The sequence below is a fragment of the Dipodomys merriami genome, unplaced genomic scaffold (genome assembly GCF_024711535.1).
Source record: "Dipodomys merriami isolate MVZ:Mamm:240054 unplaced genomic scaffold, mDipMer1.0.p SCAF_5, whole genome shotgun sequence".
NCBI lineage: Eukaryota > Metazoa > Chordata > Mammalia > Rodentia > Heteromyidae > Dipodomys > Dipodomys merriami.
The window spans coordinates 42,090,220-42,106,684 of NW_027206068.1; positions in this window are offsets into that span (position 1 = coordinate 42,090,220).

The following is a 16,465-nucleotide window of genomic DNA, read 5'->3' on the forward strand; positions in this document are numbered from 1 at the left end:
TTTCATACTTAAAGGAAAAATTCTTCTACAATTGATTTGATGTGGTATCATGAAAACAATAACATCAAATTTATTTCAAGTCAACACTGGCAATGATTGGTCAAATACATGTTTCAGATACTCATCCCTTACTGATCAAAATGGGTTTTTACTTCAATGGAAGGAGTAGGAGATAACTAGATATGTATTTTCTGTCCTTCCCCTTTAAGAATAAAATTATATATGGGGGAAAGCCAAAAATAAGTAAACATTTCTGAAGTCTCTTAAAACTTGAAGAATAAGCTATGGAAATTGGATATATTATGAATTGTACTGATTTGTTTGACTAGTTTTGTTTCTTACAGTAGAAGTTAAGTATATCCAAGGAGGAAGGTTTTTATTGCCTGCTTTAACTGTAGAGTCTAGAACAGGGAAGTATGGTAGCTGCTTAAATCTCTGTTGAACAAACAGTGATCTTTGAATTTGCTAAAAGATATTTTTTTCAATTTTATTTCAAGCTCCTTTCTCTATGGAAAAGGCAGCATGAAGTTGTTTTCAGTAACAACAAATTTCTTTTGGATCTCTACTTGTTTCTGCTGCTCCTTTGAGGATTAGCAATTTAAAGAATTCCTTAGATCTCAGCTTAAGTGGTAATTCTGTCAACAACCAGAAGTCACTCATCTTGACTGACTGATTATGGACTGTGAACATTTCTGGGTTGCCTCCACCATTAGTTTATTTCTGATCTCCCCAAGTCTAAATGTGGATCTATGTATATTAAGCAATTGCTGATTTGAAAAAGGAAGTTTAGAAAGAATGGAAAGAACATATGGTTAATAACTACTCATTTTCAATTCACTCCTTATAACAAAACTTAATATCAGGAATTTTGTGGATGTCAGTTTCTAAAGTGAATATTGAAGTAGTTTTCACAGTGACAAAATTGAGTAACTCAACTTTTATTTCTTCAACTTTATCCTGACATATAACAGAGTATTATAATATAATTTATGTAATTATAAGTCATCCATAATAAGTAAATGGTTATATTTACAAATGCTATATTTGTTATATGAATACTGTGCTGCAGAGATGCACTCTGTAGCTGTAATAAGCTTGAAAAATTCCAGAGCATCAAAGATTCTTGAATAGAACATGTACCTCTGATTTGGTGTCTGGAACTATTAACTGTCAGTTTCTGTACTTGTTATAGTTAAAAATACATTGTGTGTTAATGAATAAGTGTTAAAACACGGTAATTTAAAACCTAAAAATATATTACTGAAACTCAACAGTAACCAAAGCAATTTACCAATTAGCACATATTTTAGTCTAAAATATTCTAATGGACATATCTCTCATGCTCCTAAATATACTAATTTTTAAATGTGTTCTCCTTTGGAAGGACGTTGTAAAGGGAGGAGTTATAGACCTACAAAGAATGTGCCTATGAATTAGGGAGCTGCAAGCAATGGCAAGTATTTCTCATTGACTGCCATCCTACTGTGGTGACAATTCCTGGTATTAGAGTCTTTATGTTACTATTGAGTAAGAAAAAGAGGCATCCAGACAACTAGGCATGATGCTTTTAATGACACATGTGTGTATGCCTCCAAAATATAGCATTTTGTGGAAGGCTACTGATTTCCTTCCATCTTTATAATTGCTAAAGGATATACTTTTTCATTCCATGTTACATTGGGTCTTCACATTGGGAGGCATTTGTCTTCGAATTGACCTAAAGTGAGCTGGTGGTCACAGTGATGTACTGCAGCAGTAGTTGGACCCCTATGACAAGGGTGTACCATATTGTATACCATACAACATAAGGGGATCCCATATTGTAGTTAACTGCATTGTTGAGAAGCAATATATCTAACAACTAATATATAGTTAATATATCTAATATATCTTAACAACTTTATTTCAACTGTAGAATTCCTTTATGGTAAGATAGTATTGGACTTCCATAAAGATATCTAGGAATTAAAGAAACCATGGGAAAACACTTAAAATTTGAAATGGTATTGGCCTTTATAATAGTTAAGAAGCTAACATAGATTTTTTCAAACAGAATTGATTTTTTCTGTAATGTATACCAATAACTCAAAGTCTCTGTTTATTTAAAAACTTAAATAATTCACAATTAATTGACAAAAGACAAAACAGTTATGTTATTCTAGGTGAGTAATTGCTGCATTTGTTCCTTAGAATTTATCACAAAAACTATCAGAAAGAATTGCATTCAGATCTCTTTATGATACCTTTTCAGATATCACAACTCATTTTGAAAAACCAAAGAAATAATGAGCATGTAACTTGAGTTTCTGTACTCATGAAAAACACAACCAATTGAATTCTGTCAGGACCTCACTGACACATATTGACCAAAATATATTAATTGAATTGTTTGTTGTTTTATGTTGTACATTAAAATTATCTTGCATTTGGCCTTTCTATTTCTCTAGTAGAATAATGAACACATTTGATTCATAAACATTTCAGTTTAATTGTGAACTCACTGCCTCCATATTACCCTAACCACCTCCACTTCAAACAGCATAATTATTCTCTTGGTGATCCCCGAAATCTAAGAATAATAGTTCACATTACTAAATATTATTTCTTAGAAAACCTTCTATTTTTTTTTAAAAGAACTGCATATAGTATAGTTTTGTAGCAGTAGATCTAATATTCTTATGGATTATTCTTAAAAGACAAGAATATACAACCTTAAAGTGTGCAAATATTCCAAATCATAGATATAAAATTAATATCTGCTTGAAAAGGCAGGAAAGTGGGAGCTTAAATTCATTAAGACATGTGATATCCTTGATGATGTGTAAAAATCATAGTATGTGCAGAATTCAGGAGATAACAAATGCTTTCTCTGGAAGAGGATATGAATGTCAATGTGCCTAAAGCATAAGTCAATAGATATTTGGTATGGATTGTCATCTTTATGCCGGAGAATTTTCCTCAGAGTTTAGTCCATTGTATGAATGAGGAAAATTAGTCTGTGGAGGATTAAATAACTTAATCATGTAGCACACATGGTAAATTGCGGAACTTGAATTTGCACTGAGTTCTTTGGTAATTTAAGACCCTTATGTTTTTGCTATATTCTTCTGTCTTCCTTTGGGGATTTATAATCTGTATTGGGGAAGAAAAACACTCTAATGTGATAGTTAAGAAAGGGTAAAAAAAATCCAAATGTAATTTTGTACAAGAATGAGGGGATAGACTCTGTGTGTATGTGTGTGTGTGTGTGTGTGTGTGTGTGTGTGTGTGTGTGTGTGTGTGTGTGTGTGTGTGTGTGTGTGTGTGTGTGTGCATTGTTTAGGGAGTCTCCTTTTTTTTCCATTCTCTATAAGATAGAGTATCTATCCTTCTCATTTTCTTCTTGTTTTTTTTTTTTTTTTTTTTTTGGTTGGTTGTGGGGCCTGAACTCTGGGCCTGGGCGCTGTCCCTCAGCTCTTCAGCTCAAGGCTAGCACTCTACCACCTGCGCCACAGCACAACTTCTGCTTTTTCTGCTTATGTGGTACTGAGGTATCAAACCAAGAGCCTCATGCATGCAAGGCAAGCACTCTACCACTGAGCCACCTTCCCAGCCATCATTTTCTTCTTAATCCATCTACTCTTCCTAGAACATCTTAAGAAGGAAAAAGTAGAAAGAACTTCATCTTTTTAAATGCAGTTTGTCTAATGGATATAATAACAAAAGAGTAAGAACTATTTGTCCATTGTAGGCAGCATGACCAATAAAACATTAGATCCATGTATCACAAGTTTTCAAATAACTGTTTTTGACTTGGGGAATAGTGGGAAGATTGGGGAGGAAGAATCAGAGGCACACTTTTGTTCTTAGGATCAAAGGAATATACTAATCCAATTTTAGTGAAACTACAATAGTTTGATCAGTATACTAATTATGTGGCAGAGAATATTTACAATATTAAGACAATTCTTACTATTCAGTATTAAGACAACTCCAACTTCACTTAATCGATAAACCTAGTAGAACCAAATATATACCACTTAATTAATATATGTGTGTGTCATACATCATATACTGATGTTTAACCAGAAACATCTTTTGGATATAACATACTCTTATGCCTCTTGTAAATAGCACGCTTTATTTGAGAGCATAGCTGTGTCTAAACCATTTGTGTTGTAAACAATCACTTCCATAATGGTGGAAAAGAGCTTCAAATGAGCTTCAGATATAATTTGAAATTACATTTCAAATGAGCTTCAAATGTAAATTAACGTCATCTTGTCATACAACCTCTAATGCATTAGGAAACAATAAATTAAGATCCAGACCACCAATGCAGGAGCTCTATCTCTGCTTTGAAATGAAAAGATCGTCTAGGTATATGGAATTTTTCTTAAAATAACAGTTAATACTAAAATGAAGATTACAAACAAAGCTTCTAGTTCAAAAGGAACAAAAGAATCACAATATGTTTTTGGTTTTGTTTTGTGGTACTGGAGATTGAACCCAGGGTCTCACACTGACTAAGCAAGTACTCTATCACTTGTGCTATGTGTACAGCTCTGCAGGATATTTTTATATATTATATATTTCAATATATAAAAGCCCCATTTCATCTGGTAGTCCATTACAGATCAGTGACAAGATGACTAAACCTTTCTGATTCAGAATTATCCCTTCATGGTCTCATTTATAGTACCCAAATAATTTTTTAAAAGCCCACTTTCACTTCCAAAAGTAGCATAGTCTGGGTAGCAAATTATATAATTATCATAATGTAACTGAATGCAACTTGTATGAAATTTTATCAATAACAGATTCATTATAAATGTGATTTAACTGAAAGTTTTCATTTTCCAGTAACTTTTTAATGGGCCAACAAATAATTATTTTATTAAATGTAATGCATTTTGATATTTTGGCACCTTTTCCTGTAGCTACAGTTTTGAAAATAAGCCACTGGTATAGGAAAAGATGAGTATTCTTGAATAAATTTCCCTTTAATTTTCTTAAAGAGGGCTTTATTTAGGAAAACAGGTTTACATTGTGTTCCCTGCTACCTAGGGTATTAAACCCTACATCAAAAACATGTCCAGAATTCTGCTGAAAAATTGGTATGCTATTATCTTCATACTGAATGATTTGTAGTGTTACATCTGGAAAATGTATTACAATGTCCATAGCAGTGCTTAAGTAGTCAGGCTAAGAACCTAAAATGTCTGCAATGGTATTCTTCATACGAACTCAAAGTATGTATATTCCTAATATAAATATGAAGAATATGGATTCACAGTTATTTTCTGACTTAATATTTATAGAAAACTTACCAGTTATCATATTCAGTGCATAAATATGAAAATGTAACTAGGAAAATGGGGTGGATGGATGCACTTGAGAGTGATAGGAAGAACAATGGAAGGGTAACACTGATCAAAATGCATTGTACTCATAAACTATATGTTAAACTGAAACCCTTTTGTACAACTACTTAAGAAAAAAATTAAAAATACAAAACTTTGTGTCAGGCATTCAGATATAAGTTTTTATTTGATCTTAGGAACAACTTGTAAGGAAGGTTTGGCTTTCTAAAAGGGGATATAGAAAACCAGCAATTAAGTGACTTCCTTAAAGTTACTTAGCTGGTATTTGAGTAAGGTTGATAAAAGACTAGGCTGAGTGATGCGAGGAGCTCTTTCTGCCCTACCTCTGCTTCCATCTCTAGCTCTAATATTTGATGTCTAGCTGAGAGTTTTCAAAAGTGTAGAAAGCTATTTCCCACTAGTCTAAAATAAAAATCCCTGTATGAGGGTAAGATTGAGTGTTTCTATTTCACTCAAAGCATCTTCAACAATTGCCTGGGGGGAAAATGTATGACGACAACATCATCCTTTTCTGTATTCTCTAGCATCGTCCTTTAACGATTTTAGGAAGGAAATGGTCCACTTCAGTGGGCAGACTCTATTATTGCACTGCCTCAATACCGCCTCATCTCCATTTCATTTATTTTTTAATGCTAGAAACTGGCTAAATTATTTAGTCTTTTCAATATTTAATTTAAACCAGAAATTTGGGTCTGAAATTAATGCATATTAGGAATCTAATAAAGGCAAGAAAATCTGAATTTTTTTCTTTAATTTAATTTTCAAGGACCAAAGGATCATCTGGTAATAGATATCACAAAGCTCTGAGCTGTATGCAGTCATGGCTTCAATGTCAAATTTCACGAATGGATAAAGTCATCCACACTATGGAACAAGAGAGTCCAGAGCCCTTTTAGGGTGCCTCAGCCTTTCAACTAACAAAAATTTGCTATTTATTTTACTGTAGCATCATTGCTTTAGAATGTGTTACAGATTTAGAGCTGTTTGGAGGCTGCAGGTAAAGGATAAACTATTCAAATCTCCATATGCCCATAGAACTGGACACTACAATAAATGAATTATATGGGGGGGAAGGAAAAAATATTGGACCAGGCTGTGGAGAGAACCCAAAATAAAACAAGTTGTACCAAATGAATCAAATTATCACAAAGAAAGAAAATAACAGTGTGGGAGATATACAAGACATGAACTAACCAAAGTATTTTAGCAAACAGTTCTTTGACTAAATGAAGTAATGTATGAATAATATTCTATATAGTAAATTATATATAGTAAAATAATATTCTATATAGTAAATTCTCATATAAGCATGCATTCATATTTCAGAAACAATGTATACCAGAGTTGAACAAATAAATTCATGATCTGGTTTATATTCAGACAGGTGTAAGAGTAGATTTATATACATAATTTAGTATACACACACACACACACACACACACACACACACACACTATGTGTGTGTATTCAATTTCTGTCCATTGAGAAGGACTAGAAATAATGTCACGTTGGTGGCAATAAACATCTACCACATTGATCTTGATTAACAATACCAGCACTAGTAGAAATGGTTAAGGAGATATGGAGATATCATTGATTTCAGTTCTGGGAAAGAAAATATACAAGAAGAAACTTCCCTCTTGGAATGACAGAAAGTAAGGCAGTGCTGTAAAATAGGTAGGAACATATCAAAAGGACAGAAGGCAAAACAGAAAATATCCAAGGGGTAAAAGCTAGAACAATATATAGAAGAAAGAAAATAAAGTTGAGTTATAATCTATATAAAAATAAATAGCTACCAGGGCATAATGATATAAACATACAGTTGGGGTAATTAAATGAAGGAGAAAAGAAAATTCTTCCTTATAAAAATTTCAAGTAAATAAATACCTAACTAAGGAAAGAAGACTTAATCCCCTTTAGAACATCACAGAAAAAAGTATTTCATGACCTGTCACTGAAGAATACTAAAATTTGTGGGCAAAGGTTGGCGAAGAAATGGAATCTCAGCAAATAGTAATTTAGTAGAGGAATCTTGGAGATCATTTTAACAAAACAATCTGTTAACATCACCAACAATTAGATATACTGATATCATAGCTTCCTTATCTGATACACTGAGAGGTATATATTCCTTCTATGAAATTCTTGCCAAAATGAATAACTTCTAACTATTAAAAGATAATCTCTATTAAAAGATATCATAAAATATTAAACATAACCACATGTATAGAAATCCTGTAAAATATCTGACTCAGCTTTCTTGAGAGGTATTGACTTCATCTGTTTTCACAGATAAGAGATCATAGAAACAGGAAAACTAAATTCACTATGAGGTGCTGAAATCAGATCCAAGAACATAAAAATGATACCTAGAAAACTGCTAAAAACCTAAAGAAGATTCTAATTTAACTTATAGTTCTGTGCTATGTTTATTTCTTAGTTTGGGGTACATTTCTATGATTGTGTGAAGAATATAATGAAGCTATTTTTGAAACTTTTCTGTAAATCTAAAATCCTAAAGTGATCCAGAATATTAAGAGAAGTTGTCCTTGGAAGATGAAAATAAAGATGATTTTAAAGTGTTTCTTCATTCTATTTTTCACAATCCCTATAATGAGCACACAATATTCCAAAAATTCATGTTATCATTTTACATGATGATGATAAAATTCCTTCTGTGGTTGCAACAAAAATAGCCAATAGTGTTTTTTCAGTGATAATGAACAAAAATTTAAATCCATTGTTAGAATCTAAAAGCTTTGATGGCAAATGAGATTGGCCTTTGATAGGAGACATTTCAGGCCCTTAAGTGCTGGGGTTTTTTTTTTCCAGATAGTTGCACTGCCATTGAGTCACCCTTCACATTTTAATTATAAGCAGGCTGTTTGTGATTTTTGAAAGCTAGAAGGATCATAGATATTTATTTATGGGGAAATTGCTTCTTTCCCTTGGAAAGTTGAAGAATGAAAGATGCTATCTTTTAATATTACACTCAGCTGTAAGTATTCAGCATTGAGGTTCAATTTTCAAGGTATTATGAGTCCACAAAATATACTTGCTAACAATCTACATCTTTCTTGAAACAATATCCAGTGCTTCCAAGTCATAATTTTGATATGTTACTATGTAATTCTGTACCTGGGATAAATGAGCCCAAGAAAGAAGTTGTGTCCTTTAGGGCTCTAGACAAATGTTAAGGAATTTCCAAGATTAGAAGAGGCAAGCTTCCACTGACAATGTGACTTCAAACATGAGGATTTGTTGGGAAAGCATCTTGAATAAGTTAAAAGAGATGGCTTAAAGTGAAATACTTTCAAAAGAGTTGCAGAAAAGTTGTCTGAACAATAAGTTAGTGGAAAGCTTACATTACAAAACCCAAATGCAAACCCAAACCCAAGCCTCTTCTTCTCCATCACTCTTTTGCTTTGCATGTTACCATCCTCTTTGAATTTATAATCCTCTTTTCACATTGTGATAGATGTTTAAATTCTACTTTCAAAGGTACAGCAAAAAATGTATGACAAAATTATGAGAGCATTGTCAAGGACACATCTGAAAGTTATCTATCAAATGCATATAAACAACATATATAAATGTGAACATGTGTACATATATTCACTTGATGTAATAATGTTTGATATTATCAACTTTATGCTAATCAAGCTAAAATGTAGAAAGTAGCTCTGTGCATTTCCTAGGTATCCATAAATGAAAGTTGTCTATCAAGTAATTATTGCCAAGCCGTGAACTTTTTCCTTTGTTCATTTCTTGGGTATCAGCATGGTGTATAAGCCTGAGAACTCAACTATTTCTTCAAATCGGGAGCATTTCCTCTATTGTTGCTTCAGTTTTTTTCCTAATTTTTTTATTCTCTTTTTAGTTTTTGGAACATTAGATATATGTTGGGAGTTCTTCTTCTATATACTTCAATATTGCTTTCAGTTTTCCATTGGGTTTCTCTCTGTGTTGCATTTTAGTTTCTTTAATTCTGCCACTGGAAGATATCCCTTTCCTTCATTCTTGCTGGTATCCATTTTTCTTTCACACTTCTCATAGTTTATCCATCATTTCTTTTTTTTGTTGTTGTTGGTCATGGGTTTGAACTCTGGGCCTGGGTGCTGTCCCTCAGCTCTTCAGCTCAAGGCTAGCAGTCTACCACTTGAGCCACTGTGCCAGTTATACGTCTCTGCTTGTATGTAGAAGCCTCATTGATGTGATGTTAAGGTGTTGGCTTGGTGAAGAGGAATAAACATTCTCTAGTCCTATTATTATGCAGTCTTCAATGATCCCCAGCCTGTAATACTCATAGAGTATTTGGCTTTGTGGGTTCTTCTCATTAATTATTCATTCATGTCATGACAAGGTTAACTCTGTCTTCCAAAAATTATAGAGCTAGTAGCTTATCTTCCTATATTGATCACTTAAGGACACATGAACTTTTCTCCAATTCATGAGTAAAATCCCTAGAACCTGGACTGTTTCTGAGAAGCTAAAATTAATAATAGCTCATATATGTCAAAAGATGATAAGATATCTTATGTATCACTGTGTATTTTTGTTGTACATATATGGAGATAGTTGTTTAGGTTCAAATAAAAATATGTGGCTTTGTACAAAATTTTAGAGAAAAAGTGTGTTCACAGAATTATGCTTGATTCGTAAGAAAGGGTTAGTGTCCTTGCAATACATCAGCGGCTCCTCAGTTTAGAATACTTGCATTAATTTCAGTCTTTTTTTTTTTTTTTTTTTTTTTTTAGCAATTTGCCCCTATGAAACTGGCTGCATTATTTATTTCCCAACTCAATTCTCAAATCTATCAATCATGTATTACAAAAGGAAAGCAGGGAAAGAAAGGAAAAGAGAAAGAACAAGTATAAAGCTATCTAGAATAAATCTATCTAGAATTTCCACTTGCTATACAGGCTCTGGCTGGCACAAATGACAATGTGACATCCAGGGCCCTGTACTTTGCCCTGCAGAGTCTCAGTGTTGTGTGCCCAGAACGGCAGCTAGGCTCTCCTCTGTAGCCCATGGGTGCTGCATTGGTAATGTATTAATTTCCTAGAGATGCTATGAAACACCACAAGATGGGAACGTAAAACAACAAGACCTCATTTGCCACAACTATGGAGGACAGAACTTCAAAATAAAGTTATTTGCAGGTTCATGCTCTTCCTGAAGGCCAGTAGGGAGGTCTTTCCTTGCTACCTTCTAGCTTGTTGTAACTGCTGGCAATTGCTGTTCCTTTGCTTGTAGGGACATCACTCAATGGCTGCCTGTGTCCCCATGACTTTCTTCCGTGTCAGTGCTAAGCACACTTCCTTCTTTCCTGTCTTTGGATAAAGCTAATTTAACTTGCTGTTACTTTGTCTTAAGCACAGTAATCTCCAAAGACCCTATTTCTGCTTACAGTCTCACTTTGTGGTGGTAGGTAGACAAAATCTTTTTACACAGTATATAATGTTATGGTGATTGAGAGAGGCACTGCTATATGTGATTATTATAGACTTTGTGGCCAGACTGCCCCTAAGAAGCCACTGCCTGTCACTTGCAATCCCAACTATTCAACCCTAATTATTCAGGAGATTAGAAGGACCATAGTATAAGGTTAGTCATGCAAATGTTAACAAAAATCTCACTTCAGCTATATCTCACTTCCCATCTGTAATCTCAGTTACATGCGGGGTCTGGGTAGGAGGACCTCCTTTGAAAGACAAAAACATTTCTGAATACACTAGAAGATAATCCATTACTTATTTAAATAATTTTAATCTAATAAAGATCTTTTTCACAGATGTGTTTTTGTGTTTTGTGTGCATATCAACAAAAATAATTTTGTAAAATTAAAATGTCAGATTTAAAAATAAATGACATATAAACTATAAATAATCTAAAATATTTTATTACAGTAACTTTTCTGAAATGTATACAGTTATCAAATGTAATACTCAACCTCCAGTTTCCTGAAAAGTAAGTTTCTTATGTAGTTTAAGGTAAATGAATTATTAAATAAAGCAGAAAGCCTAATAAGTTAACCTGCTTCTACAACTCTTTTTTTCAGCTCTTCATATTTTTTAAAAAATTTTTTTCAAGGTGATGTACAGAGGGATTATAGTTACATAAGTAAGGTAATAAATACATTTCTTGTCAAACATGCTACCCCCTCCCTCATTTTTTCCCACTTTCTCTTCCCACCCCAATCTCCCCCCTCCAAGTTGTACAGATCATATCCAGCATATTGTTTTGTGAGTATTGCTGTTGTATTGGGTCCCCCCTTGTCTTTTGTCTCACAATTTTATTGTTCCTCTTCCCTTTCTAATTCAGATAAAGGTATATACAATATCCAGGGTACCAAAATCAAATACAGTGACAATAGGGGATAAACCATAGGGGGAAGAACACAAAAGAAACAAGAAATTACATAGTACATTAAAAACAACTACAACAAAGCAAAACCTCTTGTGTCCATATCTTAAGAGTTCATTTCACTTAGCATCATCTTATATGGTCATATTTACATAGCTATTGAGCTATTCTGCTCATCTGCTAAGGTTATCCTAGACATATACTAATTATTGCAAATAAGGGAAACCATGGGACCTATGTTTCTTTGGGTCTGGCTTACTTCACTTAATATAATTTTTTCCCTAGTCATTCCTTTCCTTACAAATGAGGTGGTGTCATTCTTTCTGATGGAAGTATAGAATCCCATTGCATATATATGTACCATATTTTCTTGATAATTCATCTACTAAGGGGCAAAATGGGATTGCATTGAACTGCAGAGCTCCTACAACTCTTTATTCATCACTCAGATGAAATTAGTAATTATCATATTCCTTTAAAATTTAAATTAGTGACATAAATTTTTTTGGGGGGGTCGGTATTGGGACTTGAACTCTGGGCCTGAGCGATAAAATGATTTTTAATGTTAACATGCTTTATATAAAATTTTTGAATGCTGTTTTGTTTTTTTCCTTCTCAGTTCCAAATTTATTGTAAATTTCAAATAATCCACAAATACTAATAAAATTAGATTCAGTTGGGCATTCTAAATTGTACCATGATCACAGATATTTGAAAAAAAATGGTAACATTAAAAAATGAAATTATATAATACTCACCCTTGTTGAAGTCTGTGGTTGATTTTGTTATTTAAAAGAATATATTAAACATTATTTCCCTTTTAAGCAATATAAAACTTCATAGTTATATTTACAATAATGTGGTCATATTTTACATTTTACTTCAGCTACTTAAATTATAAATGATTCATTAAGCTAACATGAGCTTTAGAGTCTCACATATAAAATATGTTTTGGTTGGTGGAAAATATTTGCTGTGTATTTCTAAATTTCTGTTCCTTTTGAAGGGAAAAGAAAGATAAAACTTGGGCATAGAACTTTGCAAATTTCTCCAGTTTTATGGTGGACCTTCAAGTGTTCTGGCAAAAATTTGTAATAAAAGGGAAAACAGGCCTTCCTTCTAATGACCACAGGAGTGCATTCTGAGAGAGAACACAGTAAGAAATTCTCAGAATAACCTTGCACACACATGCTCCAACATTTTACTGGAGAAAAAGCATGAAGAAAACAAAACTACACATAATGTTCTTGTTCCTATGTTATCCTTATACATTTAAATTACCCAAAGAATAAGAGGGTCAGGAAATTGAATGAGAGTTTTCCCATACAAATTGAAAAAAAAGTTTACACATGTAAAATGTACAAATGATCTTCCAAATGTACTTTTAAAAAACATTCTTTGTAAGTTAATTTCTCATTTAACTTCATGTCACTTGAGTTTTTCTCTGTTATAGGAGAGAGTCTCTTAAAGAAACAATGTCTAGGGGCTGGGAAGGTGGCTCAGTGATAGAGCGCTTGCCTTGCATGCATGAGGCCCTGGGTTCGATTCCCCAGCACAACATAAGCAAAAAGTAAAAAAGCCAGAAGTGACGCTGTGGCTCATGTGGTAGAGTGCTAGCCTTGAGCTGAAGAGTTGAGGGACAGCGCCCAAGCTGAGAGTTCAGGCCCCATGACCGGACCCCCCCTCTCCCCCCCCCTCAAAAGGCTACTTCTTTTCCCTTTTTAAAAATGTATTTATTTTATTTAATTTATGCCAGTCCTGAGGCTTGGGCACTGTCCCTGTGCTTCTGTGCCCAGGGTTAGTATTCTATCACTTGAGCCACAGCTCTACATCCAGCCTTTTGCTGGTTAACTGGAGATAAAAGTCTCACAGACTTTTCTTCCCCTGGCTGACTACAATCACCTGTGAGCCCCAGGCACTCTGTGTATATGTCAAGCGCTGGTGGCTCATGCCTGTAATTCTAGTTACTCAGGAGGCTGAGAGCTGATTATTGTGGTTTAAAGCTAGCTTGGGCAAGAAAGTCCATGAGATTCTTATCTCTGGTTAGTTACCAAAAGGCTGGATGTGGAAACATGGCCCAAGTGGCAGAATGCCCATTCTTGAGTGAAAAACCTAAGGGAGATCACTCTGGCCCTAAGTTCAAGCCCCATTTCTTGCACACACACACAAACACACACACACACACACACACACACACACACACACACACACACACACACACACACACTAATACAAATACAAATCTAATGTTGTAGATTGTACTGGAGCTAGTTTGTACCAGTCCATAAGAGCCAATGATGCACGTACTTTTATAACCCTTTGTTCAGTGATGACACATTTGTATTTGAAATCAAGCGGGGTGGGACTATTTTCACTGCAGAAATAAAAATTACTATAGATATTACTATAGATCATCTTGACCCATCACTGCAAGAACTTGTTTGCCACTGTACCACTAAAGATATGAGAAATATAAAATGAGAAATGTTTTGAAGTAAAAACTCAACATTTCAACAATAAAATGTTGAGCTTAATTTCCCCTACAGAGATTATAAATTAACGATTCTTATCAATGCCACTATGATTTATTAAAATATGTCAGAGTCTGTTCTTCATACAGAACAAATAGATAACAATATCAGTTGGCTATTAAAAACACTATGAGACTGTACTGATTAAAATAGCACAGTGCTGGTGCAAGAATAACATCTAGATGGTACAAAATAAATAGAACTGAATAGTCCACATTTTATGCTAAATAGGTAATTGATGCCTCCACAGGTATTTTGTTTCTTTCACTTCAAATTTCTGCTTTCAGAGGGTCAAAGGTCTGTTCTTATGCTAATAGCCCAAATGAGCTATATAAGCTAAAATTAAAAGCAACACAAAAACAAAAAAAGTTCAAAATAATTCCATTAGATTGCTGAGGATGCAAAGAAACCTAAATGAGTTAATTTCCAGAAAATGATGAACCATTCCAAAAAAGACAGCTAGTTTTTTTTTTTTTTTTCTTTTTTATTCCTGGCAGTGTATTTGGAGGAGAAACAAGCCAAAATTCCTTCAGCTGCCTATAAGCTGGTTTAACAGATCAGAATCCCAAGGGTACCAGTCCGGAGAGACTAAGGCAACAATTAACCACGTTTTCCGAGCTCTCCAGTAGTATTTAATTATAACACTAAGCTTATTAGAGTAGGAGCAATATCTATCTTTATGTAAAATGTTTCTGATTTACAGATAAGATTGGGAGGTCATCAAACCAGAGCCAGGAACAGAAGAGCAGGGTTATGCTCAGATAATGTGGCCTCATAGTTTTCAGTCTTACCCATGATATTATGTTACATCCCACTAAACAAATATCAGTATGGCCTGATGTATCACTTCCTGAGTAAATGGACTCAAATTACCAGGCAATGTTCAACTTTCTCTCAAACTCAGTATGTATCTAATTTTAAATATTAGGGAAACTTGTTTATTTTATAGAAACCAGAAGCATTTTATGGATGCAGGTACAAGGATTCTCTGTTTCAAGTTTCTGATGCAGACAATGTTGAATACTTAGCCAACGCTCCTTCTCAGTTCAAGTAACAGCCAAGAATTAGTTGATAAACCAATTTGAATTCCATCAAAATACATATAATTCCCCATACTTGTTTGTAGACTTGGCATCCAGGTGTAAGCTGTATTTTCTATTATTTGCCCAATGTGTTTGGCATACTTCTAAGAACCAGCCCCTACTGAAATGCAGTGACTAGATGTTTCAGGGGAAACTTGGACATCTTGGATCTTTATAAAGTGTTTTCTGAATTTGTTTCACATTTAAAATGTAGAGTATATAATACTCCACCCAAACATCACCAACTCTTGCTGTTTGAACAGATTATTCAATAATAGCAAGTTGTAATAGCCGAGTATTTTGTCTACTGAACTATTACAAGCAACTTGTCAGAAAACTGCAAGGATGTTTACAGAATTAATAATGAGCTTCTAAACAATTATAAAGAATTAGAACTTTGCTATACTTTATATTTTTCCAAATTTAATTTGTAGGAGCGATTTTTCCTAGTGTGTGTGGGGTGGGGAGGGGTGTCTCCAAGAAGAAAGAAGCACTTGTTGGCAGAAAGATCCCCAGTGAAGCAAAGGCCAGTTTTACCTGCCAGCATCATAGCTAACAGAGATATGATATGACATGTCAAGTTTTGCACAGTTCAAAAAAATATCAAAATATGAAATGTTGAACAATGTAGTGATAAGAACACTTTTATATCACCATAATTCCCTTTACCTGAAATCACTACCTCCTTTATAATAGCCAACTTTATTCACATTGTTGTAACACAGCTAAGTATTTTCATAAAACAGCTAACTTTAATTCTGAAATATGCCCTTCTCTTGCTATCACTGTTTTCCTTAAGACTTCAATGGCCTGTTGGTGATTCCCTTATGTTCTCTTATCTTTAAATTGTTTCCTGGGTCTCTTTGTATAGTTCATTTCCAACATAATGTCTAGTATCACTGCTGAATTGGTTCACCCTTTGTTCCACCTCTTCTGTGCTTCCCCTTTGCTTCCCCAAATCAAATAAACATATATAAGACAAAGGGTACAGAAATCAAAAACAGTGAAAAAGGGGAATAAACTAAAGAAAAAAGGAAAGACAAAAAAGAAAAAAGATAAAAGAAAGAAATAGGAGAGGATCACAAGGGCTCAATAGCTATACATATACGATCATATAAAA